The following is a 25002-nucleotide window of genomic DNA, read 5'->3' as shown; positions in this document are numbered from 1 at the left end:
AATTTCAAATTAGTTCCGGTAAAAATAAATTCTGCCCGGACATTTGCCGGCGTCGAAAAAATCCTAGCGGAAAACCCTGATACACACATACATATATACATATACATACTCATATACATATATACATATATATACTACATACATATATACATACCTACACACACAAATATACATACATACACACATATATACATACATACATACACACACTATTATATATATATAGTTTAAAACAACACAATTAATAAAAAGTTGCAATAATAACATAATATGGTATGATCAATTCTACCCTTTTGTTTTTGCTCCCATATTTCAATTAAAAGATATTTTTCAAAATCAATATCGGTGGGGGCCCTTTTGCAAAGATAATCAATAACACCCACCTGACAGTTGTTGCAGATTATACAGTTACTTACACACATGTGCGATGGTCCCAAAAAGCCAAAATATGCACTGTAAAAAAATATATACATTTATAGGCACTCTGAATAAGGGTTGACGGTGTAATAATCATGCCTGTTATTAATGTCAAATGTTATATGTTGTATTATATAACAAAATAGACATTTATAACATATAAATGTCTATCTTTAAATAAAATATTAAATAGATACCTTTACATCCTAAACTGAAGGTCAAAACGTTAATAACATGACAAACAAAAAAACGAACATTATATATAGTATATACAGATGTTTGCTAATGTATCCCTCTTATATCCATCAGGAATTAATATTAAATGATGAATTAACATTACCTCAGCACTGTATAAGTGTGGGCGTCAGTCATATTGACTGTTGGAGCTATATACAGTATATATCTCTTTATATTATTTAATAGTTTAACATTTATTCATTCAACAAAACATAAGGCATGTTTTGGGCACTGGGTGATTAGAGCACCTGGTGTAATTGTGTATTTTGGAGACAGGTGGGTGGTGGGAGCCAGAGCACAAGTAGGCAAACGGTTTTTTACCAGGGTGTTTCAAGCAACACAAGGGAAAGGCTTAAGGATAAGAGGTATAGGAAACCTGTTCATTGTACTATTTATTGGAATAAAATGCACAAATGGAGGTTCTTGTCTGGACTTGGATGATCATTGCCCTGCGTAAGATCCGCTAACTAGTGCCTCGGCGGCTGTTTTTAGTTCTATAGGATTTTGGCCGCTACATTGACAAAGAAGCACTATTAGCGGCGTTTAAAAGGATGGTATTTCGCTTGTCAGATTCAGATTTTGCGGATGTGCCGCATCTATGACGCTATCGCGTAGAGCTACGTCGATCCTTGCGTAATGCGGAAGTGGGCGTGGTTAAATCTAAACTGGGTTGGAAAAACGATAGACGCCTCCCGGATGACTGAACTTCTCACCTTGGGAGATGCCAACCACCCTGCGGAGAAAACCCATCTCGGCCGCTTGTAAAGCGACTGCAGTACCGCACACGCTGCTCCGATTCTCCGGCCCATCTCACGCTCCATTGTTCCCTCACTCGAGAACAAGACCCCGAGATACTTGAACTCCTTCACTTGCAGTGGCCTTTTTTTCCTGGAGGCCAAGGGAAGCCAGGCTTCCCCTGTTTTTTCGGATTGTAATTATAATTTTAATAAATAAATAAAAACACTTTGTTTAGTTTCAGAAATTCTTTGTTGTGTGTTGCTGCCGGCCCGTCTCTCCCCCATTCTCATTGAGTAGTTTACAAAGAGTGAAACAGCGCCCCTCTAGATGTTATGGTGAAACAGTAGATTGCACTCTCTGTTGCGAGAGGAGGCCAGCCGAAATTGGCTTCCCTTGGTGAAGAAAATGGAGGGATTGACCAATCAGACAAGTCTCACGTCATGCCCCTGCCAACCTGTGATTGGTCAGGGCCATGCCAAGGCCTTGCCTCACAATCCAATCAAATCGCATCAATTTAGTGTTAGTGACGCGTCCTAAAACCCGGAAGTAAGCTGCACTCGGTTTCCCTCGACAAAAAGGCAATGGGATTTCTCAATAGGATTTTGGAAAATAGCTCGAAATAAGGTCAGTGGAAAACGAACCCGTTAGATAAATGCACGTTGTGTTCAGTCGGATAATATCCACATGTCTACCCTACTTTTATAATTTTCGAATCATAAAACGAATCGATAGAAGATAGATAGTGTCACTGCACCACTCACCGTCGTTAGAAAGTAGCAAGCAACTGAAGCAAGTGCAATTATGGAGGGTGGCGATTTGAGTATTTAATCAACAATAATTGTACTAAACTTTACAATTTAAAGTTACAGCAGCAACAACAAATAAAATCTGATGACAGGCCAATGTCCAAATTGGAGCTGTGTACACAGCGAGGAAAAAAAAATCGGACGCAAAACGTTAAAGGTCTCCTGATTTAGTTTGTGAATGAATGCTTATTAGAGTTTCGGCTGGAGAGTGCGTGCGGACATGTCGGTTAGATAACAGGCCAACAGTCTTGAATCTGTACGATACAAATGTGTGTAAAATGATACCGGGTGCTGTAATCACTCATCTGGTTACGTTATTACATTGACCACCACACCCCTGACCCAAAAGACAGGACGTATTATTGGCTTCCCCTAATTTTTTTGTCCACGCCACGCTACTGTTCACTTGGGGTAAGGACTCATTCCCTACTTGGAGTGGACAGTCCAATGGTTTCCTGCTGAGAACCATGGCCTCAGATTTGGAGGTGCTGATCCTCATCCCAGCCGCTTCACACTCGGTTGCGAACCGGTCCAGTGAGTGCTGAAGGTCGCAGACCGATGAAGCCATCAGAACCACATCATCTGCAAAAAGCAGTGGTGCAATCCTTAGTCCACCGAACTGCAGACCCCCTCCCCCACGACTACGCCTCGAAATCCGATCCATGTATATTACAAACAGACAAAGCGCAGCCCTGGCGGAGGCCAACCCTCACCGGAAATGGGTCCGACTTACTGCCGAGGACCCGGACACAGCTCTCGCTTTGGGAGTACAGAGATTGGATTGCCCTGAGGAGAGACCCCCTCACCCCATACTCCCACAGCACCTCCCCAGTAACTCGGTCATACGCCTTCTCCAAGTCTACAAAACACAATGTAGACCGGATAAGAGTCATAAAAAGTCATTACAAATAAAAAAATGTTTTTAATGAACAAGGTAAATATTATATTTGGTATCAGTAAAATGTATAGTCGACAATAAAATCTCGTTTAAAATTGTGTTACGGTGTCTAAAGTCACATGTTTCCTGCCTGGCCACAGAAATCTTTGCCCGCATATTACCCTCTCTCGTCTGGGCGCTAAGAAAGGAGCCCAAGTAAGTGTAGCAGCAGCTGTTGCTATCTGTAAACTACGCCGCCGAAACATAATTTCAGCCAATCAGCATCGTCAGATATGATGGTATAGGGCACCAATTTCAGCACCCAATGCAGTCTGTGAGCTGTTTGGACTCGTATCCAAGGTGACGCTACAGTAGTTGATGACTGGCTGCGTCTGCAGGTGGAGACTCCGGGTGATAGTGGATCGCCGGAGTTTAACATTTACATGCCAATTGTAGTTGTAAGTGCAATGCCTGTAGCACCATGGAGCATATGTGTGAGCTAGACCTGTATTTTACAGGAAAGGAGTGAGCAGAGGGTCGAGTTGTCGATTCTTGTTCAGTTTTCTGTGACTATCTTCCTCACCCTCTCAGACTTTGAGTTACGTGCGCTACTAAAGAGACGCACTACCATGGAAACCAAACAATGGTGTAGCTGTATTAAAGTCCGAGTGGAAACAGTCGTGATTAAATCTGATTTTGTCAGAAATATGACTCCGGGAGAAAACCGGGAGAGGGCAATGAAATCGGGAGGGTTGGCAAGTATGACAGTTAGGGTGTGTTCACACCTAATAGTCCGCTCTCTGGTGCGCACCAGATGACAGTTTGTTACATCGTTTCATTTTTCAGAAGGTTCGGTTTGCGTTCACACTGGCAAAAACTCAAAGGGACTATACACTTTAAACACAAGTCATGTGCACGGAAATGCTGTTCAACCATTGGTCAGACATTAAGGGGGTACAAACGCAAACCCGGCAATTTCTAGCGAAGCCTCCGCCATGGAGCATCGGCACTTTCGGCAGGTTATTCTCATGCTGCCGTTAGTCTGGAGATCAACAGACATGATTATATAATCAAACAACGTCCGTTAAAAAACATTACATGGCTTTGTTGAATACTCGATTCTGATTGGTCAATTCAAAACACGTGACACGTTTTTAAATCCAGAACAGACAGACCGCTGTCAAGGATTTATTGACCGTTGTTAAGGACGCTCACATCTGCACAAAGAAGTCGTTCGATTTAACTGTATACAGTTTGGCTGAAACTAACTGACAAGAGCGACAAGAAAACAGCGGAGAAGTAACGGGCAGAAACCCTCCTTTTTACGCAGCGGTCCAGACATAGGTCAGACGGCGACACATATTCAGTTGCTAGTTACTTTGGCATTAGGGCAGGGATATCTATATACTTCCCAAGGTTTGATATAATGAATTGTGCTATTTTTAAAGCAAGCAACGATTTTTTTCAAATCTGTAATCAAAAGCTCCTCAAAAACGCTATCGAAGCAGTTCCTGCCGTTGCTACGTTAGTTCAAACAGTAACAGACTATTTTTCTTAGCGGATGCATGTACATTTAAATACATACAACTATTTTTTAAATCAATAAAATAATTTTCTAAATCCACAAAAGCATTTCAATTAATATTAGGAGTCATGTCGTTACTTTGTTGGGAATGTGGCCATGTAATAAGCGGCATAATGTGCAGCAGCGCGGTCATTATGGGGAAAAGAACACCTTCATGCCGATCTAGATCCCTCCGCTTCACGTCGGGCTCCTGATCAGCCTGTCGGTGTTCTTTTCCTGCTTATCCATGAGACGTTCTGCAGAGGAGGGTGTTTCACCGACGACAGGTGTTCTTACTTTTATGTAGCTGACGGAGAATTTTTACTTTACACGACACTGTTCAACACTTAATTCTGCTTTACTCTTTAACTAAACAACCGTGGATGTCTTGAAAGACTCTTTCGCTAAAGATTTTTGAAGATATCCGCGTTCTTGTGACACGTAAATACTGCGCTTCTTATGTTTTGGTGCGGACTGCGTTCACACCAGCAATGAACCGCTCCAGAGTTCGCAAGCAAGCGCTCCGAGACCACCTATTTTAGCGGACCAGAGTCCGGTGTTTAGTCACTTAAGGTCTCGGACTGGGTTCACACCGCCGCACCAAGCGGCTAAACGCACCAGGGTTCGATTCAACCGGACTATACAAGGCAGGTGTGAACGCACCCTTAGTCTCCTGATTTTAAACGGGGAATTAAATCATTTGAGTGTTCCCAAAGCACCAGTGTTCTGCAGTTTGTGTGGGCCTACTGTACTGTTGCAGTTTATACTGTAGAAAATGTCCAGGACAAGGTATTTGGAAGTTTCATAGCTTACCACACTGAAGATTATGGATGCTCTCATTTTTAATATCCAACATCACCAGAAGTCATAATTTAAGGGGTCATTTCTCAATTTTCTTCTGGGGGAGCATCCCCCCGGACCACCCAGTATGGTTTGATCACCATTTCCATAGCCCCACCAAAGATATTTTCCACCAGCCACCACTGGAGCCAGTGTAGAGCTGCTAAAATTGGAGTGACTTGGTATTCAATAAATACAATCCAGATATTAAACCCAGGTAATCCTACACACTTTTAACGCAAGGGTTGATTTAGAAATTAGTAAAACGCATCCTCTGCTAGGAAATTAAAAGGCATACATTTAATCTGAAGCAAAAATTAAATGTTCAGTTTTAGCTTACAGTTCACCTGATGAACAAAAACAAGAAATGACATGTCATTTTCTGCCTGTTTTCGACATATATACAATGTAAAAAATATGTAACAAAAAGTCATAGTATGTTGAAAATATTAGAAAGACAAATATCAGAACAATTTCGAAATAAGGCTTGTTATGGTATGTCAAAATAAGGCCGGAAATGACAATATACCTGTAAAAACGACATGTCGAAGATATGAGAATCTACCAAGTATAGCATGTCGAATTTTTGCAAAAAAAGTCCGTGTTTTATGTCGAAATAAGGCCTTATCATCTTTGAAAAATAATTTGTTTAGGAGGCGTTGACAGATATGCGACAAAGACAGCATTTTTAAGAAAACCTTTATTAAATTCTAAAATGACAATTAAAAATTATACTTCCTTCAAATGGGCAGCATTAAGTTTTGTCTGCAAGGATTGTCGAACTCCTGTGAACAGAAAACATTACAATTGTGAGATACTACACTTAAAATGGGAGATTTGTATATGTATGGGTTAAAGCTCTCACCTTTATTCAGCGTTGGCCAGATATATCGATAACTAGCGTTGGCCGGATACCGAAACCTAGTGTTGGTCGGATACCGAAACCTAGTCACTTTGACATAGCGAGAAGGAGGGTGGAGGGCAGGCTTGTATGATCCTGTAGCTCGTCTTGTGGCAGCAAGTGTGGTTGTAGCAAGTGTAGTTGTAAGAGCTGAAGTGGGCTGGATTGTGGGACTCTGCAGACCTGGCATTCAAAAAGAGAAATGCTTAAAATCGAATATGGGGAGTAATACCTGGTCACGTTGAGAAAGTGAACAAACTACTTTACCTGCTGCAGGATGTGTGGTATGGAGGAGGCTGCCGATTCCAACTGCATCGGATCAAATCTGTGCACTGAGAAGAGTCGATGGAGACCAGAGAGAGGATAGGTACACTGCATTGTCACCCTGCAAGAAAAGGCACATTCACCCACACATCAGATAGCAATTTCTGCCTTTAAAACAAACGACTAAAAAAGGGATACTTACCTTTCCTTAGCATTATCGGAAACAACCTGGCTAGGTCTGAGGAGCTTCTTGCTATAGAAAATCTCATTTTCATAGGTCACATTTTCACTGTTGAGCTGTAGGCAAAAGATGCAAACGGTGAAACATTTAGTTTACGACATTCAGACGTTCCTTCTGTTGCCAGTGTCAAAGATAAAGATATAGCAGCGGTACCTTGACTGTGGCTCCACAGCTGTTGAGAGAGAGAATAGAGCCCTGCTGCCGTCTGTCTCTTTGGGGCCACAGTATTTGTCTCTCAGGTTGGTTCTAGCAGGATTGCCTCCATTTGGGATGGCCAGAGCCAAGTCAGCCACCACAGTCATCCTCCCATCAGTCGAACACACTGGAGAGAACCATCGAGTTATCCTCAATTCAGCTAAATCTTACAGATCTTAAAATAAAAAGACGCATGTTCTTACTAATGAGTTCTGTGGTAGAGAACGGACAAGTCTTGATAGTCGATCCCTGGACCTCTGATGTTTCAAGATCCCGCATGATGATTTCAAAAGTGCCAAAGAATCCCTTCAAGGATACGTTCTATAAAAACATATGCAGTTTAGTCATTGATCAATACAGCGGTCAAATAAAGAGCATTTGCTGCCACTCAGTCTCATCTCACCTTGTACTCGTAGCCGCGAGAGAAGAGCGGCACCTCGAGCAGCAGACTGTCTATCGTTGCTTATGATGTAGCCGTGCTGGTCTGCCAGCTCTGATGTCAGCAGGTCTGAGTCGATAGTGATCTCCCACAGGTAGTCAAAAGGCCGGTGGTCCAGCTTGAAGCTGATGCCAGACTCCGTGCAGACAGCATCAAATTGCGGAGGAGCTGTTACAAGAAAATTGTTAATCTGCTAGCCGCCATTACAAAAGAGGATTAAAAAAGACTTTTAACGGTATGGACTTACAGACATCTGTGACCAATGCTACAACAGATTCCATGTGGTAATAAAGGTCCTTTTCAGGCAAAACTGTCAGTGTGTAGTTGATGTGGAGTATATAATGAAGAGCATCCGTTTTAGAGAACTAGGAGACATAATACAATTCATTATGACTGAGCTCATGTCAAGCTGCAAAACTTGAGTTTCCCTTAAAAAAACACCTTACCTGTTGCAGGACGACAGGGTCTTCAAAAGGCACCTTCAGTTTGTAGCCATGAGTGTTGTTGGGATGAACAACCTTTGTGATAATGAAACTGCTTACGCTTAAGGGCACTGTAAATTCTTGTCCATTCAAATGAACAGCAGCCAACTGTACGTCTTCAGGGACGTCTCCGAGGTACACCGTGAACATGTTTTCTTCAAGAACAGTTTGGTTTTCAGCGAAGATGGGGCTTGGCAGCAGGGGAGTGGCTAAAGTCCTGAGGGAGCGGATCCTGGTTTCTACACGATCCTCATCCACCAGGATTTGTTCCAAGTAGAGATGATAGACATAAAACTCGTACAGATCGTCCTCCACAGCACTCTGAAGAAAATACATATCGTTTGTTAAGAAAAGTAAAGTACAAATGTTGTTCGGATCCAGTTAGTAAGAGTTAAATGTTTTCTCTTTTGAGTATCTGGAATATCCAACATTAAAAGATGATCTTGAACCTTTGAGAACTATGAGTTTTATTGAGACCATGAATGCATCTGCTTACTTTAATTTAGCCTACAAACCCCAGTGTGTATCTATGCTCTTAGGTTTTTGATTTCTGACCTTCCTGTATCGTCCTTCAGCATTTTCGGGAATGCAGATCTGGATTGTGTTGTTCTGCTTCCCCACAATGTAGCCCCTCTCCTCTGCAACTGGCTGCGCAACAAGTTGACCCTTGAGACCAACGTTGATTTGTTGGCCATCTAGATTTGGGTACAGCATCTCAGGAGTCTCCCACAGCATGTAGCCGCTTTCATTATACAAGCCTTCATCTGTCAAGAGTACATCAGATTCATAGCTTTACTTTTCCAGCAAGTGGAAAATAATCCACAGCATAAAAAAATAGAAGAAGAATGTGTTTAAATACTGACCCATGGAGCAAGCAGCCACAAGGTCAACCATGAGGACAACCCAGCTTTGTCTGGAGAATATAGTTGCATGTACTGTTTCTACTGGAACACCATTGACCTGGAGAGAGCGCTACATTAGAAACTCTTATGCTCAGATTTACAAAATGGGCAATATTAACCAATGGTTTACCTCAGTGCTGAATGACTCGGGTTGTCCATACGGAGCACGAAATACCAGCCTTCCTTCAGTCAAGAGAAACGCATATCCCTGCTTACGAGCGTCTGAGATGTTTATTGGCGGCAACTGCTCGTCATCTGTCTGAAACATCACCTGCCTGAAACATCACCTGCCAGTCTGAAGTGGTGGACCTATGAGCCTGGATAGAGATTTTAAAGGTCCCCTATTATACCGTTTTACATCAATATATTATAGGTCTCAGTATACAGACAACATGTCTCTGAAGTGTTAGGCTCGAAATACCAAACAGATCATTGCAGCATCCCATAATCCCCTCGGTTTCAAAAGTGCTGAATCTGTTACTTTAAATGAACATAAGGAGCCCCTGCCCACGCCCCTCTGAGAGATATTTGTTAAAAAAACAAAATGGTGCTCTAGGAGGATATTCAGGTGATACGGGGGGGGGGGGGGGGGGGGGGGGGGTTAACTTGGTTGCCTATTACCTTGGTTACACAAGCACAAATTTTTATGACATTATAAAGTGGCCAAAATCTGATCAGCTCATTTTCAGACAGGTTTTATATAAATGGATCGGGACAAAAAGAGAGAATCTTTTACCTGAAACTTCAGAATCTTTTTACACAAGAGGGGTTTATGTATAGAAAACCCTGAAAAAGTGTATTTAGTATATTAGGTGACCCTTAAGCCTTACAAACGGAGAGAGAAAAAAAAGGAATTCTCCACAGAAAGAAATTAAACTTACAGGTTTGAGAGAATTCCAGTCATCCTTCTTTGTTCCAGAGGACAGGTGACTTCACTCCTCACAGACACCTGGAAAGAAAGTCATGATTAGTCACCAGCTGAATACGCCATAAAGATATACAACCTCAGATGTAAACCCGCTTACCTCCATGTAGTTGGTCTCACAGTAACCTCTCTGGGAGACCAGGGGACAGATGGAGAACAGGTCTTGTCTTGCAAGGGATAAGTCACCTCCTTTCCTTCTTGTGTCACATTTAGGTTAAAGTTGAATGTGAACATTTCATCATCCTAAAAATCAAGCAGAAAATTACAGGATGCCTAGCCTGCACAGTAAAATACATTTTCAATGCAATTGTACACACTTTGTTCTGAGTTTTGACAGCTGAAGTAGAGGCCCGGAGCTCCACATGGCCTGGTAGAGGGTGAACATTGATACTGTAGCCACACTGTGCCGCATACTGCCTGAGTGATAGCGTACGCACCGGTCTCAACCTGGAAGAAAAATAAAAATGATCGATGATCTCAATATTAACTCCCAACATCCTGAAAGTACAGGTATACTGGTAAACAAACAGTGAATAATAAACTATTAAGGTCATGTTTTTCCTAAAGGTAAAATGATGGTTCAATCAATTCAAGATGCTTGATGAACGGGCACTGCTCATGTGGAAGAAGTTCCTAAAATATTCTGTGTTGGCCTAGCACGATAACTTTTTCCAGAACTTACCAACTGCCTCAAAGTGAGGTTCGTCCCCAGTGAAAGAGAGATCGACAGCTATCATGAAGTAACGATCATGACACTCCATACGAAGCACTCCTATGGGCACAAACAAGTTTAGGTCAACATATGAACAATATTATATGCATGTCAATGGGTTGTTATTTTACTTACCATCTGGAATGCCAGCAGTCTCTGCTCTTGACCACAGAGACAGAAGTAAAGCGACACTGAAACAGAGCAGAATGTCTATGAATATACAAAAAAAAAAAAAAAAAACGACAAAATGAGTGGTCCAGGCCTATATTTGACCATAAAAACAACTTACCCAATGCAAAACCCCAAAGCCATAGCCACTGATGTGTCTGCAGTGGTCTAAAGCTAGCTTAGCTGCTAGCAAACTACACTTGCTAACCAAAACAAGCTTAAGTGTAACACCTGCTTAAGTGTTATATCCTGGCCAAACTAGTCCTTTCTTCTACTGCCTCCAACAACAGCTTTTATATTCTTTTTCACCCATGAGGTTGAAGGGCAACACTAACCTCATCAGCTGCAACCTGTTGAGACATGATTTGTTGCTAATGAGCTACACCTGTGGCTGTAACACTCGATTGGTCTTTTAAAAAAACTCACTTATAAAATCTTGTCTCGCTGTCAGCAGAAGGTATTGCCTGTTTGGCCAGGATATACACAAAGCAAGTGCTTCACTTTAGCTTGTGTTGGTTAGCAGGTGTGGTTTGCTAGCAGCTAAGCTAGCTTTAGACACTGCTCGATGGGCAAATGAAGCTTTGAATGAAACATCGAACCACTTTGACAATTGTTTCGAAAATAGGTTCTTCTTACAGTTACAGCGACCTCTCCTGGGGCCTCATTTATAAAGGGATATACACTCAAAAAATGATGTACGCCAGTTTCTACGCAATGTTTGCGATTTATAAAATACTAACTTGACGGGAAAATGTGCAGTCCTCCACGCAAACTCTAACCCATGCGTACGCACTAAGCACAAAAACGGGAGAGACGAGACACTGCGACACCGTTGGCAGAAGGAAGAATGGAGAGAAATATGTGGAAATAATACCATAAATAAAATGTTACCTCTCATTTATCATATATGAAGAATTCATTTTCAAACATTGTTTAAAGCCAATCTTAAAATGATTAAACAAACGCCTGTTTGAGACTCCTCAGTGCACACAAAAACATAACTTGGAGAAATAAATAAATATGATATATAAATATGTTATTTAAAAGCACCTCGAATATGTTGTGTTAATGTTGTGAAATGTTTTCTAATAAATGATGCGGTTTTGCATTTCTATAGGTTGTACGAGCATGGTTTTATATACTACCATGTTTAATCATGTTTTATGCCGTTTGCTAAGACTTGATAAGTCGCTCATAAAACACAGGAGGTATGGAAACTAAGAACACCATATGTGGTAAATTGTACACAACACATTAGTTGTATTTCCTTTAACTGGTGGATATAGAGTTGCTGCAGTGGATCGACAGCTGGGACACAAACCACCAAATACGAAACATAATTCAGATTCCAGTCGTCATGACTCCACTCCGGAGGGATTCCCCGATCATTTCTTACAGTCTCTCATCAGGGGGTGTCCCAGGCCCGGTTCTACAGGGGTGCATAAGAGTGCATTGCACCCTCAGTTGAGTTGTTATGCACCCTCATTTGAAAAAATGTAAAGTGAAAAAGTATTACATATATAATAATAATAATAGTAGTAATAATAATAATAATAATAATCTAATATAATAATAAGAATAATAATAAGAATATAGTTGAAATAAAATTAATTGTAATTGTGGTTTAAATAACATGTCTGCTGCATTTATTGGTCAATTTAAACTGTATAAGTAACGTTATTATGGTCAGGTGCGCGTGACCTGTGCCACTGCGCGTTTGTCATCTGCAAGGTGCTTACACAGCAGTCAATGATGGACATCAGAAAATGGTTAAAACAACCAGCCCTTATCGCCAGCAGTAACACTGCATCTACTGCAGGTAATAACAGTTCAGATCATGGGGACATTACGTTACCCGCGGCCACTGTCGTGGACAACTACCGCCCGTCTCGCCGGCTTTGCCCGCCTCGCCCACGGAGGCGGAGCAAGCCGCAGCTCTCTTCGTTGCCCCAAACACCGCCACCCCTCAGCGGCCCGCAAGTGCCAGAGGACCCGGCAAAACAGAGCCTGCCCAGGTATATTTAAAAAAGTACCCAACTCGCCTGTACAGTGGGGTGAGGCGCTCATTTTTGCAGCTCATGGTTTCAAAACAGAGATTGGCTGGAATATTCATGTGAAAAAGATGCCCTCTTCTGCTATGCATGTAGACATTTCGGTTCAAGTAAGTCAGATGCCTTCACCACAACTGGCTACAACAACTGGCGCCATGCTCTTATAGGCTATGTGATAAGGGACTGGGAAGGCATGAATCAAGCAAAGAGCACATAGATCCATAGATCTCTTAATGTTGCTCTCAAAGTGCACCAGATTGATGCTTTTAACTTCAATATTTAAAAAAAAAAAATCTTCCCGGAGGAGCATGCCCCCGGACCCCCCTAGAGGAGGTGAGGACCCCCCTAGAGGGTGTTAGGTCCACTCCAATAGCACTTTACAACTGCACCCTCTCTAATTTCAGATGCACCCTGAGTCATTTTGTTCTGGAACCGGGCCTGCTCCTGTCCCAGGTACAAACACACTGACACACTGGCTGAGGAAGGCTATGTGTATTTTTTTTTCATGAACCTTTTTCGGAACATTTATTTATTTATTTTGGTGACGATCCGACCTCCATGCTGCTACTCTGGTTCAAACGGCATCCACCAAACAATATGATTTATCCAAAATCTGACACGGTGTGAGATGTCTTTTTTAGCTGTTCTGTCGTCATTTCCTGCAATCTTCTTCATAAAGTCAGTCAGAATGAATGAATGGGCGTTCCTTTGACTATTTATAGGCAAATATGGGCGTTACGTGAAGCCCGCAAAAGCTGCACCGCATTTCGAGTCGATTGTGATTTATAAAGGGAAACCGGCGTAGGAAGTGCTGTACGCACTTTCCTCGCCGGTATGCAATGTTTGGTGAATGGGAACATTTCTGTACCTATTTTTTGGATTTCTACTACGTAAGCAAACTTCCCACGTGAATCCTACGCACGGCGTTATAAATGAGACCCCTGGCAAGGCTGCAGTGGGTTTATCGTATCTTTGCCTTGAAAAATATTCGACACACACACACACAAAATGTTCTATTTGCAATTAAAGATTGATAATTGTGTGTATTGGGTTATTGAGAAGAGAGTGCTGGAAAATGTGGCATTGGTTGGGTGTGCTTGTGTAATTATGGCAGGGGGTGATTATGTGGGATGGGGAACAATCAAAGATCTTCATTGTGGTATAGCCAGGGCCGTCCCTGGCCAAATTGGGGCCCAAAGCGACATTGTTAGATGAGGCAGAGTTGCTTTCTTCTTAGGAAGATTCTTCAGAAAGCTGGATACCTTGTTGTATTTAGCAGGAGGCTGGTACCCAGGTCTCATTGACACAGGTCTTCTGGAGCGTCTGGTAGTGTACACTGGAGTTTGAAACAGTGTAGTGGGCTCCATGGTGGGACTCAGTAGACCTAAAGACCAAACAGATCGTCAGTATATAATGTTGTTTATTCAGGTCAACCACTTACCTTCAGGAGAGTGTGCAGAATGAACAATGCGACCAAAACCGGCTTTGTCAGACTCAAACTTGCATACTGAGAAGAGGCAGAGCAGTCCAGACGGAGGATATGTACACTGCATCGTCACCCTGCAAGACAAAAAAGGGATACATTATTTTGCCTTTTGACTATGAAAAACAGAAAAAAAGTCAAGAGTATGGGTTCAATATATACCTGTCAATAATGTTGCTGGGATCTTCTGGATTCTTTAGAGCTCGCAGCTTCTTGCTGAAGAAAATCGAATTGTCATAAGTCACATAGTCTTGCCGAGCTAGAAAACAAAGCATAACATTTGAGCGAAGGCAGACCCACACTGCAGGGTCTAAATGTCATCTTGTGGAAATCATCTTGATCTTGACTGTGAATCCACAGCTGTTGAGAAGAAAAGAGAACAGAGCCCTGGTGCCGTCTGTCTCTTTGGGGCCACAGTATTTGTCTCTCAGGTTTGTTCTAGCAGCAACTCCTCCACTTGGGATGGCCAGAGACAAGTCGGCCACTACAGTCATCCTCCCATCAGTCAAACAAACTGTAGAGAAAAGTGATTTCGTTCACGTTTCACACTTATTGAGACCCCATCAGAGCTAACAGAAACAAAACGGTATTTTCTTACTAAGGAGTTCTGTAGAACAGAACGGACAAGTCTTGACAGATGAGCTCTGGACTTCAGATGTTTCAGGATCCCGAATGGTGATCTCAAAAGTGTCAAAGAATCCCTTCAACGTAGCATCCTGTAAAAACATAAAATGCAGTCAAGTCATTTATCTCAACATGCATATTAAAGAGCATTTGCTTTCAATCCATCTCATCGCACCTCATACTGGTAGCCTTGACTGAGAAGGGGCACTTCAAGCAGCAGACTGTTGCTATCGTTGCTTATGATGTAGCCGTGCTGGTCTGCCAGCTCTGATGTCAGCAGGTCTGAGTCGATAGTGATCTCCCACAGGTAGTCGAAAGGCCGGTGGTCCAGCTTGAAGCTGATGCCAGACTCCGTACAGACAGCATCAAGACTGGTGGCGCTGTTGAACACAGGACAAGTATAGAAGACAATGGTTGCTATATGCATGTTACAAACTCACTAGGGATGAGGAAGGTAACACACACCAGATGGTTTTGATAATAATTATAAAAGGGTTTAATGGTTACTCTGCTAGTTGAGTAAAGTTAGAACGATATTGGCAGATTCGGATTTCACGGATCAATAACTCGTGAACAAAACGTTATTTAGACACAAATTACGTCTCCTATGTACCGTGGTAATGTTGACAACGAACTACAATCACATGTCGATCAAAAAAAGCCAATATGCGCCGTCCTCCGAGCTGGACACATTAAATTGGTCTCTTTCAGCAGCCGGAGAAGAAACGTGTTCTCAGGGACCGTCTGCAAAGTGCAACTCCGAAAAAAGAAAATACAATAATATTCAATCACTTCACTATTATACAGTATATTTCTACCAAACTCACTACACACATCAATAGACTCATGTTGGTCATACTACAGCAGAGAGTTTGGAAGAATGTGCTTTTGAATAATTTTGGTGAATATTTATAGTGTAAAATCTTCAATAAATATGGTATAATCTTCAATATCTTCACTATTATACAGTACATTGCTACCAAACTCACTATACACATCGATAGTCTCCTGTTGGTCAGACTACAGCAGAGAGTTTGGAATAATATGGTTTGAAATCATTTTGGTTAAGATTTATAGTATTTCTGTGTTTTCAGTGTTTCTGTGTTTCTGTGGGGGTAAAATGCGCACGTTTCAATACACATTTATCATACATCTTCCCTGTCATCCTCCCCTTGTTATAATGAAGACAACAGTGCATGTGAAGGACTGTAATACACATGTATCAGACACGCTCCCCTTGCTATAATGAAGACAACCGTTTTTAAATGTAAAAAACACTTTTTTTTATTGAATTTGTTTTTTTTTTACATTTTTTTTTTCACACACAAAATCAATAGTTATCCTGATTGTAACATCCCCAGGACCGTCTTCAGCTTAGAATTCCCCAGATTACTGGAAATATCATGGAATTTTTTCACTTCAGTCAAAATATTCATGTGTATGCTGTTTTTGACACAAAGATGCATTACATCTACAAACAGAGCATACAATGAGAGCACGATACACTTTTTATCTTTGTTTCATTTATTCGGTAATGTTACAGAATGTTTCGGAAAATGAAGATTCCAGGACCACTTTAAATGTTTCGTTTACAATCGTTTCCCAATGACCAGGAATAGTACTGCCAGAACGAACGATATCCAAAATGTCTTCTAGTTTACAAACTTCAGCCATTCTGTTTACACGGGGGTCCCTACTCGTTCTGTTTTCAATCGTCCTCATCACCACACTTATTAAAAGGGTATTGACTACATTCTGATCAATATATACAGAGCGTTTTGCATAGTAGTTCCCCATTTTTATTTTACTTTAAAGAAAAAGTCAATGTATCGAAAAAGAAAAAATCCCTGGCTTCAATCAACCGCTGGTTATTAGTCTTCTTCTTCTCCATCCAACTCGGCATGGATCTTTTCAAGTCTCTCCTTGAGGCTCAAAATAAACTCAATCCATTACAAATTAATGAATATTTTACCCAGTTCTAAAGTTTTGAACCCATTAAAGAAAACCCCATTCCTTACAAAGTACTTCATATTATACCCTTTGTTAAGTGTTGCGTACATCAAAGTGTATCTAAAAGTATCTTGGTAGCAGAAAATAACTAAAAAATGTAAGGTTATCAGAAAAAACCCCATTGTTTATCTGAATAAGTGTTTAAAAAAACGGCCATTAAAAGAAAACGAATTCCTTACAAAGTACTTCATATTCTACCAGTTGTTAAGTGTTGCATACATCAAAGTGTGTCTAAGTAACACAAGAAAAGAGAAAAAAGCACTGATGTTAACAAAACTGCATTGATCCACTGAAATAGTGTTAAAATCAAAAGTGCCTTTAAAGAAAATGTATTCAGACAAAAGTATTTTATATTTTATTTTTGCATACATGAAAAAGTGTATCTTACTGTTCCTTTGTGAGAGAATTACACACAAATCTGCCGAGTGTCAGTAAAAAGTGTTAAAATCACATACTTGCCTTTTAGAGAAACAGTCTTTAATAAAAAATCTAATCAGACAATGTACTTCATTTTCTAGTTTTATGGTTTTGCATACCTCAAAGTGTGTCTAAAAGTATCTTGGCAAGAGAAAAAGCCAAAATCTGCCTTTAAAAAGAAACCGAATGCCTTACGAAGTACTTCATATTCCAGTTGTTAAGTGTTGCATACATCAAAGTGTGTCTAAAAGTATCTTAGTAACAGGAGAAAAGAGAAAAAAATACCAAATCTGCCTAGTGTCAATAAATAAGTGTTAAAATCACAAACTTGCCTTTTAGAGTCACAGTCTTTAAGAGAATAACAGTTTTACACAGTGACTGACATTCTGTATGGGGGTTTGAAAAGGGGATGAGTAGCATTAAGATCTTTAAACTATTAATACCCTCTTCAAATAGACTTCCTTGTAGTTAATAAAATAATTAAAACATTAGTTCACAAGCCATACAACTTAAGAGAACATCCAGTTCACAAGTCATACAATTTCAAAAAGAACATCCTTGGTTAACAACGACTTTATAGGGGCTTTTAAAGTTGTGTGAAGTAATTAAACATTACAAATACAAGATATGTTTTGAAAGGTGACTTGATGAGTGGAAATGACTTTGGCTTTTTATTTAGTCTGCACAGATTTATTTTTTCACCTAGGGTTAGGGTTAACCCTAACTCCACACCCACTTTCTTCTGGCCTCATATCGTGTGACAGGAAGGGGTGGTGAAAGGGGGAGAGGCCGGGGCTGTGAGGGGACGGGTGCGAGACAGTCTCACGCACAACTTCAAAGAGACTGCCTTAATCAACACCTAGATCAGTGGTTCTCAAACTTTTTCTGTCATTCCCCACTTTGAACAGGTGGGCCTTTTCAAGCCCCACCTGTTCCTCATTGCTCCAATAAAATGGTAGGCCAAGGGCTACTTTCAAAAAATAAAACAAGTCGTGAGCTACTTTTACTCTTTTTTGTTTTTTTGCAGTGTATATATTTAGCACATTTTAACATTATTATATGCTACCTTTAACCTTTGTGTGCTGTTTGGGTCTGTGGGACCTGTTTTCAGTGTTTACTAACATAAAATGTATTCAATTTAATTATTTTAACCTGCTTTATTTGGTGGTGGACATCACTTCCTCTAGGGGGGGTCCTCACCTCCTCTAGGGGGGTCCGGGGGCATGCACCCCCGGAAGATTTTTTTTAAATGTTGAAGTTAAATGCATCAATCTGGTGCACTTTGAGCTAGGGCTGCGCAATTAATCGTATTTTAATCGCAATTACGATTTTGGCTTGCAACGATTATGAAAACAACATAATCGAAATAAAACGATTTTATTTTTTTTAAAATAGGTTTTTCAGTTGAATTATACTTAAAGTTCAGGGTTAAAAATATACTTTTCAAATTATTTTCTTCAATAAATTGATGTTTTCAAAGTTAATCGTTTTTAAAAATCGTGATATCAATTATTGACTCAAATAATCGAGATTATGATTTTTGTCATAATCGAGCAGCCCTACTTTGAGCACAACATGAATTTATGGATACAGCTCTCAACACTCAGATGAAAGGGAGCTGTATACTTTTCAATAATCCAAACATCTTTAGAATATGATCAACGAAAGTAACAAACACAATGCAATATCCTTTTCAATTTCAAAGAACACAAATTGGGTTATTTACAGGTGTAAATGTGTGGTAGAGGGTCGCTTTCATTGATGCGTTTTGCACCCCGGGCCGAGGTTTTTCTATTCCACCAGTGTGAAAAAAAAAAAATGTATTTTGTATTTCTTGACCCACCTATCACATCTCTGCGCCCCACCAGTGGGGCGCGCCCCACACTTTGAGAAACGCTGACCTAGATTAACATCAGAGGCTTATAACCAAGCAGCAAACTCTGGGGAAGAGCCGGGACGCCAATACGGAAGTGCCACACACTGCAGTTCATATATTGGCCGATAGGGACTGGCTGCAGAAAGGAGCAATTTCCAAAGACGCCCATGTTAAAATGCCCAACTTTACAGCAGAAAAAAACATGTTTCTACCCATGGATGCAATACATATTATTATGAATATAGTTAGGTTCCACCTTCATGATTATGGATCTGTGAGTGAATTGTTTTCTAACACGACCCTTTTATTTATATTAGGTCTTAAAGTGTTTGCATAAATTAGGGCGTGGTCACATTGAGTGACGGCTCTGTCAAGTGACTGCTGCTGCTAGCTTCTCGTCTCTCTGCTAGCTGCTCCCTGAAGCTACTGGGACTCTGCCTGCTCAGCTCATCCAGGGAACACAACTTGAAGCCGGCCGTGGTTGTTTGTTCTTCATGCTTATATATCGGACTATTGGGACTCGCTCTGCGGTTAAAACAGACGGTGCGTGCATGCGGTTTTGCGGTAAGTGAAAATCAAGTACTTATTTATGTGTTAATGATTTTAATCGGCTACAGTAATGAATGTTAAGGCTTGGTTTAGTGTGTAAGCGAGTGGTAGCTACATCGGTGCTAACGATGCTAATCGTAGCCTACAAGTTAAAATCATAGACTGTATATATAAAGGTTAAAACGAAATAGACAAGTGTTAAGCGTTAAGTGGGATAATACTGTAGAACAAACGGCTTCTGTTTGAGGTTATAAAATAAGGTCATCCTTGCAACTTAGAGAGATATTTTATTATGTAGGTAGGAACTGTATGCATCGCTAGGGTTAATTTAAATTGGCTATGCTCAAGTATGTAGACAAGCTAACGTCGAAGTAGTGTATGTGAAATCAACCTCACAATAAGATGTGTGTATATTACAATTATTAATGTCATATTTCAAGATGATTACTTAGATATTTCAAGATGATTACTTAGATATTACAATATGGTTGGTTGAGCTGGAGTTCATTATTGTGCTTACACGTTAACGTCACAGTCATCTGAAGAACGAACCCAAACCTTGTTCTTTTTATTAATTGCATTACCAAATGGGTATCAAATAAACAGTAAGCATTGGTAACACAAAGTTACAGTAAAATAAAAAGGACCCTGACTCGGACAATACACAATCCAACATGTTCAACAGAAGATAATCAGTTATATTGTTTGTACACATGGTACTTTACATATATATCTGTGTGTTTAAGGTGTCCAGGTGATGCAGACAGGCTGGAGCAGAGAGTGAGAGACAGAACTGGACTCCTCACAGCAGTGAACTTCAGCACAGGTACAAAGACTCTATTTTTCATACTGTACAAAGAATCAAGAAAGATATTGTATTGACTTTAATACACTGATATGTATTCCATTACACAATACTAAATACTAGATCACCTACACATCAGTTAAGTTGAGGGTTTTTTCCATGCAAAAAGTTACATTTGAGATATTTAGCAATATGACTTTGTCAGCTTTCTAATTTAATGTATTGAAGGGAAAGATATTTAACACATAGTGAGAACTGCTACTATTTAACTCTCAATATTGTCTGAAAAAACGTGGTAAAAGTGATTCTTTCAGTGAGACAACAGAGCAAGCTTCTACAGTTGCACTACATTTTGTAACAGTTACATATTATTTTGATAATAACATATATTTCAATGTTGATGAGCTTCATACTGTTCATTCATAATTTGAGTGTTTTAGCTCTGTTGAAATAAAAAAAAAACATTACAATTACAAAATAATGATATCTACAGCCCCTAAACACACTAACACACTGCTTTCATAAATAACACACTTGTTCTGCAATAATATGTTTTATGTTTCCTGTCATTTTTGTTAGGAAAGGACATGCCTGAAAAACACAACATTTTCTCCTTCTCTGAGGGTCAAGAAGAACATCCAAGAGGAACATTAAAAGCTGATGTTATGAGATTTTAAGACCAGTACAGGACATTCACTAAGAAACTACTTTTATTGTGAAAACACAGTCAGCTGATCGAATGCACCTGTTTCCCCATCTACACTCCATCAGCTGATTATTTCTATTTGCCTCACTTTATGAGCTTTACATCACTTGTGCCTTGTACCGCAGAGTTTGCAACGTCACAAATAAATGGGGCCAATCTTCAGTCAGATGTGAATGTGTAATCTAACATTTTCAGTAAGAATAATGGACGAAAGGAGTGCAAATACAAATACAATTTATTGAAATGTGAACCAAAAGTTAATCAAATGTTTTAAATAAAAAGCACATATGGACAGAAGGTGTAAACCTATTAAACTCATTTAGTCAAATAAAGTGACAGACTAGGCCTGTGCAGTTGGTATCTGCTTTGCCCAGCATGGGCTCCTCCATCAGGCCTGGTTCTCCTCCATCAGGCCTGGTCCTCCTCGCTGAGAAAAGACCCTCAGTCCTCTCCAAACCAACAGACAGGACGTCCATCACACAGAGGTTTCTCCCTGAAGTCTCTGCAGCCCTCTGGACACCAGGCTGTCTCAATCCGTCCACACTGAATATGAGAGGGGGAAAATGAAAATAATAAATGCTTTAGACAATAAGAAATATAAAGTTGACTGTTGAGTTGCTCAGTTTTTTTAGATTGTCAATACTATAAGTATATAACTAATATCTCAGGTTAAGAGGCACATTCAAATAAAGATTGGTCTTTAAATATATGTTGTCTTTTGAATTGTTTGTCTAAAGTCGAGGATCTAGAACTGGTACTTAGTTTTAATGATACAGTCTGGTTATTATGCTGTTTGGAGGAGGCCTCACAGGTAAGAGCACTAACTAGCTACCATCATATGTACCTTAGCTTGATTTAAATGTATTAAACGTATAATTAAGTGATATCAAAATATAAATAACTAATGTCATGCAAACATATTAATATTTGCTTGATTCCAGTGTTGAATTTAGCACAATTGCATAAAAACGTTAAGGGATTTTAAGATTCTGAAGTATTATGCTAAAAATTCAATAACTTAGATTATTATAGTTTTGCTGAATAGTTTCATGTCCGCTTACCTTAGAAACGTAAAATGCCACGGCAGTGTGCAGATGGGGAGCATGTTAGCTTAGCTAAATCACACCTGCCTTTTATAACACCTCAACCCTCACATCAAAGGACAGACATCAAAGGCTAATTCGATTAGACAACAAAGGGCTGTGAGGGGACGGGGGCGAGACAGTCTCACGCACAACTTCAAAGAGACTGCCTTAATCAACACCTAGATTAACATCAGAGGCTTATAATACACCGGTGTGAAATCACACCTGCCTGTTATAACACCTCAACCCTCACATCAAAGGATTAGACAACAAAGACGCTACACAGGGGGGCATTTCACACCTACGTGTGATGACACCTCACCCCTCACATCAAAGGATCTCACACCTAGGTGTGACATCCACCTCGAACAAAGGGAGGCGGGACTTAGCTCATTAGCATAATTGGGAGCGGGCCCACCTGTCACTTTTTATGCATACTAATGTGATGAAAGGGGCATCCATATTACTACTATTGTTGCGTCAACTGGATGATGCGTTGTCACTGAAAACAGTGCGTGGCAGCAGGGGCGTAGTCAATGTCTTTCGAAATCTAAATCTGGTCCATATGATCTTCAGCCAATGACACTTGCTCCAAGTAAAGCTCAAAGAAGTAGACTTCGTAGAGGTCGCCAGACACAAAAAGTTATCAAGTTGAACTACAATCTTTAAAATTTGCCAGCTTTATGAAAAAACAAAGTATGCTAGGTGCCCAAATGCTTCAATTGCTGCATTATAATTCAGATATTTTTGTAAACATGTTCAGTCAGTGCATAATTACCTTCCTGTATCCTCCTTCAGTGGTGTAGGGGATGCTGATCTGGACTGTGCCATTGTCCTTCTCAACAATGTAGCCCCTCTCCTCTGCAACGGTTGGCTCCACAGGATCACTATTGATGCCAATGTTGAATTGAGTCTCATGTAGACCAGACATTATTGGGTGCAGCACCTCAGGAGTCCTCCACATCATGTAGCCGCTGTCATCATATGATCCCTTGTCTATGGACATCACACCAGAATTATAGTTTTGCTTGAAGTGGGGAAAAAACATAAAGCTAAATATTGTAACACTGACCCATGGAGCAAGCAGCCACCAGGTCCACTATGAGGACAACCCAGTGTTTTCTGGAGAATAGAGTGACATGGGCCGCCTCTACTGGAACACTATTCACCTGGAGAAAGAGTCAGCTTGAACCCACCTTAGACTAAATGACCGAACAGACAAACATATTAGTGCAATACCTCAGTGCAGAATGAGTCAGGTTGTCCATAGGGAGCACGAAATACCAGCCTTCCTTCAGTCAAGTCAAACTCATAGCCCAGCTCATGAGCTTCAGCAAGGTTCATAGGAGTCGGCTCCTCATCCACCCTCTGGAACATCACCTGCCAATCTGAGGCGGCTGAGGCATAAGCCTGGAAAGATATGGACGGAAAACTTTAATCCATGCTCATCTCATTGCATGTTTTCTCCTTTCAGCCCCTTGACCAATACCATCCATTCCCTGACATACCGTTTGGACAACAGCATCCCAGTCAGCCTTCATTGTCCCAATTGGACAGGCAACATCACTCCTCACAGATACATTTAGAGACATCAGGGTTAGGCATCCAAAACCAAAAGCCTTTAGTGAAATATTACAAATAAATTAAGAATACCTGCATGAAGTTTTCCTCACAGGTAACTTCTCTAGCAGACCATTGGAGAGACGGCGAACAAATCTTGTTTATAGGATAAGTGACCTCCTTTCAATCATTTGAAACAATCAGGTTGAAGTTAAACACTTCATTATCCTGAAAGAACAAGTAGAACATGAGAGGATGTCACACCTAGTCTGGAGAAAAATTGACATAATAAAATATATTTGTAAATTGTACACACTTGGTTTCCAGTGTGACAGCTGAAGTAAGAGGCTCAATGCACTACAAGGCCGAGAAGAGGGAACAGACTGGCACTGTAGCCACACTGTGCTCGAGTACTAGTGATGAGATGCACGCCTGTTTAATCTGAAAGACAATCAAATGTAGTTAATCTGAACATTTAAACATGAAGTGGAAACAGGTCAATCTTAACAGACTAGAGCAATAGGCTTAAAAGAGCCATCCTTAATTTAAACTAAATGCTGCACCTGACAGTTGTTCCTCCTTCCTTACAGACCATTATTCTATCAGACACTGGAGGAAAATTAACATAAAATATTATTGGTCCCATATGGCACATGGTTTCTCAAACAGTTGGTATGTGCAGAACTTAGCAACTGCCTCAAAACGATAGTCTTCCCCAACGAAGGAGAGATCAAGTGCTATCATGACAAAGCGATCACGACACTCGGTATGAAAAGCACTTGCTTGGTGTATATCCTGGCCAAAAGGAAATTTCTCCTTCTCCTTCTCCTTCTCCTTCTCCATGGCGAATCGCTTCCACTTGGAGCATATATCGCCACCTACTATTGATTTATTTAATGTTCATATTAAATCCTTGTCCTCAGACCAGTGTTTTTTAGGAACTTGAAGATCAGCTTGTTTACTTCATTTCTTGATTTACTTCCGTATATTGCCTTGAAATCCATGTCCTTAATGTTAAATTGTTCCAGTGCAGTTTTCAGCACGAGTCTTTGCCTTGTATATTCTGGGCAGCTAAAAAGTACATGATGTATTGTCTCTGGTTGTTGGCAACCATCACAATAGCCATTT

General features: G+C 40.5%; 1 long non-coding RNA gene and 2 pseudogenes across 1 annotated transcript; all 3 read right to left on the bottom strand.

Annotated features, from left to right (window-relative positions):
• Positions 1–6198: 6198 nt before the first annotated feature.
• LOC117463472 (uncharacterized) lies at positions 6199–10153 on the bottom strand (annotated as a pseudogene).
• Positions 10154–10511: 358 nt separating this feature from the next.
• Positions 10512–10973, bottom strand: LOC117463471 (uncharacterized). Its single transcript, XR_004553925.2, has 3 exons — positions 10830–10973; positions 10676–10731; positions 10512–10600 (listed from the first exon to the last, which is right to left on the bottom strand). It is a non-coding gene; the product is annotated as an uncharacterized lncRNA (long non-coding RNA).
• Positions 10974–13910: 2937 nt separating this feature from the next.
• On the bottom strand, positions 13911–24717 carry LOC117464057 (uncharacterized; annotated as a pseudogene).
• Positions 24718–25002: the final 285 nt, after the last annotated feature.

This window comes from Pseudochaenichthys georgianus, chromosome 18 (assembly GCF_902827115.2).
Source record: "Pseudochaenichthys georgianus chromosome 18, fPseGeo1.2, whole genome shotgun sequence".
Taxonomy (NCBI): domain Eukaryota; kingdom Metazoa; phylum Chordata; class Actinopteri; order Perciformes; family Channichthyidae; genus Pseudochaenichthys; species Pseudochaenichthys georgianus.
This window is presented reverse-complemented; position numbering and strand designations above follow the sequence as displayed.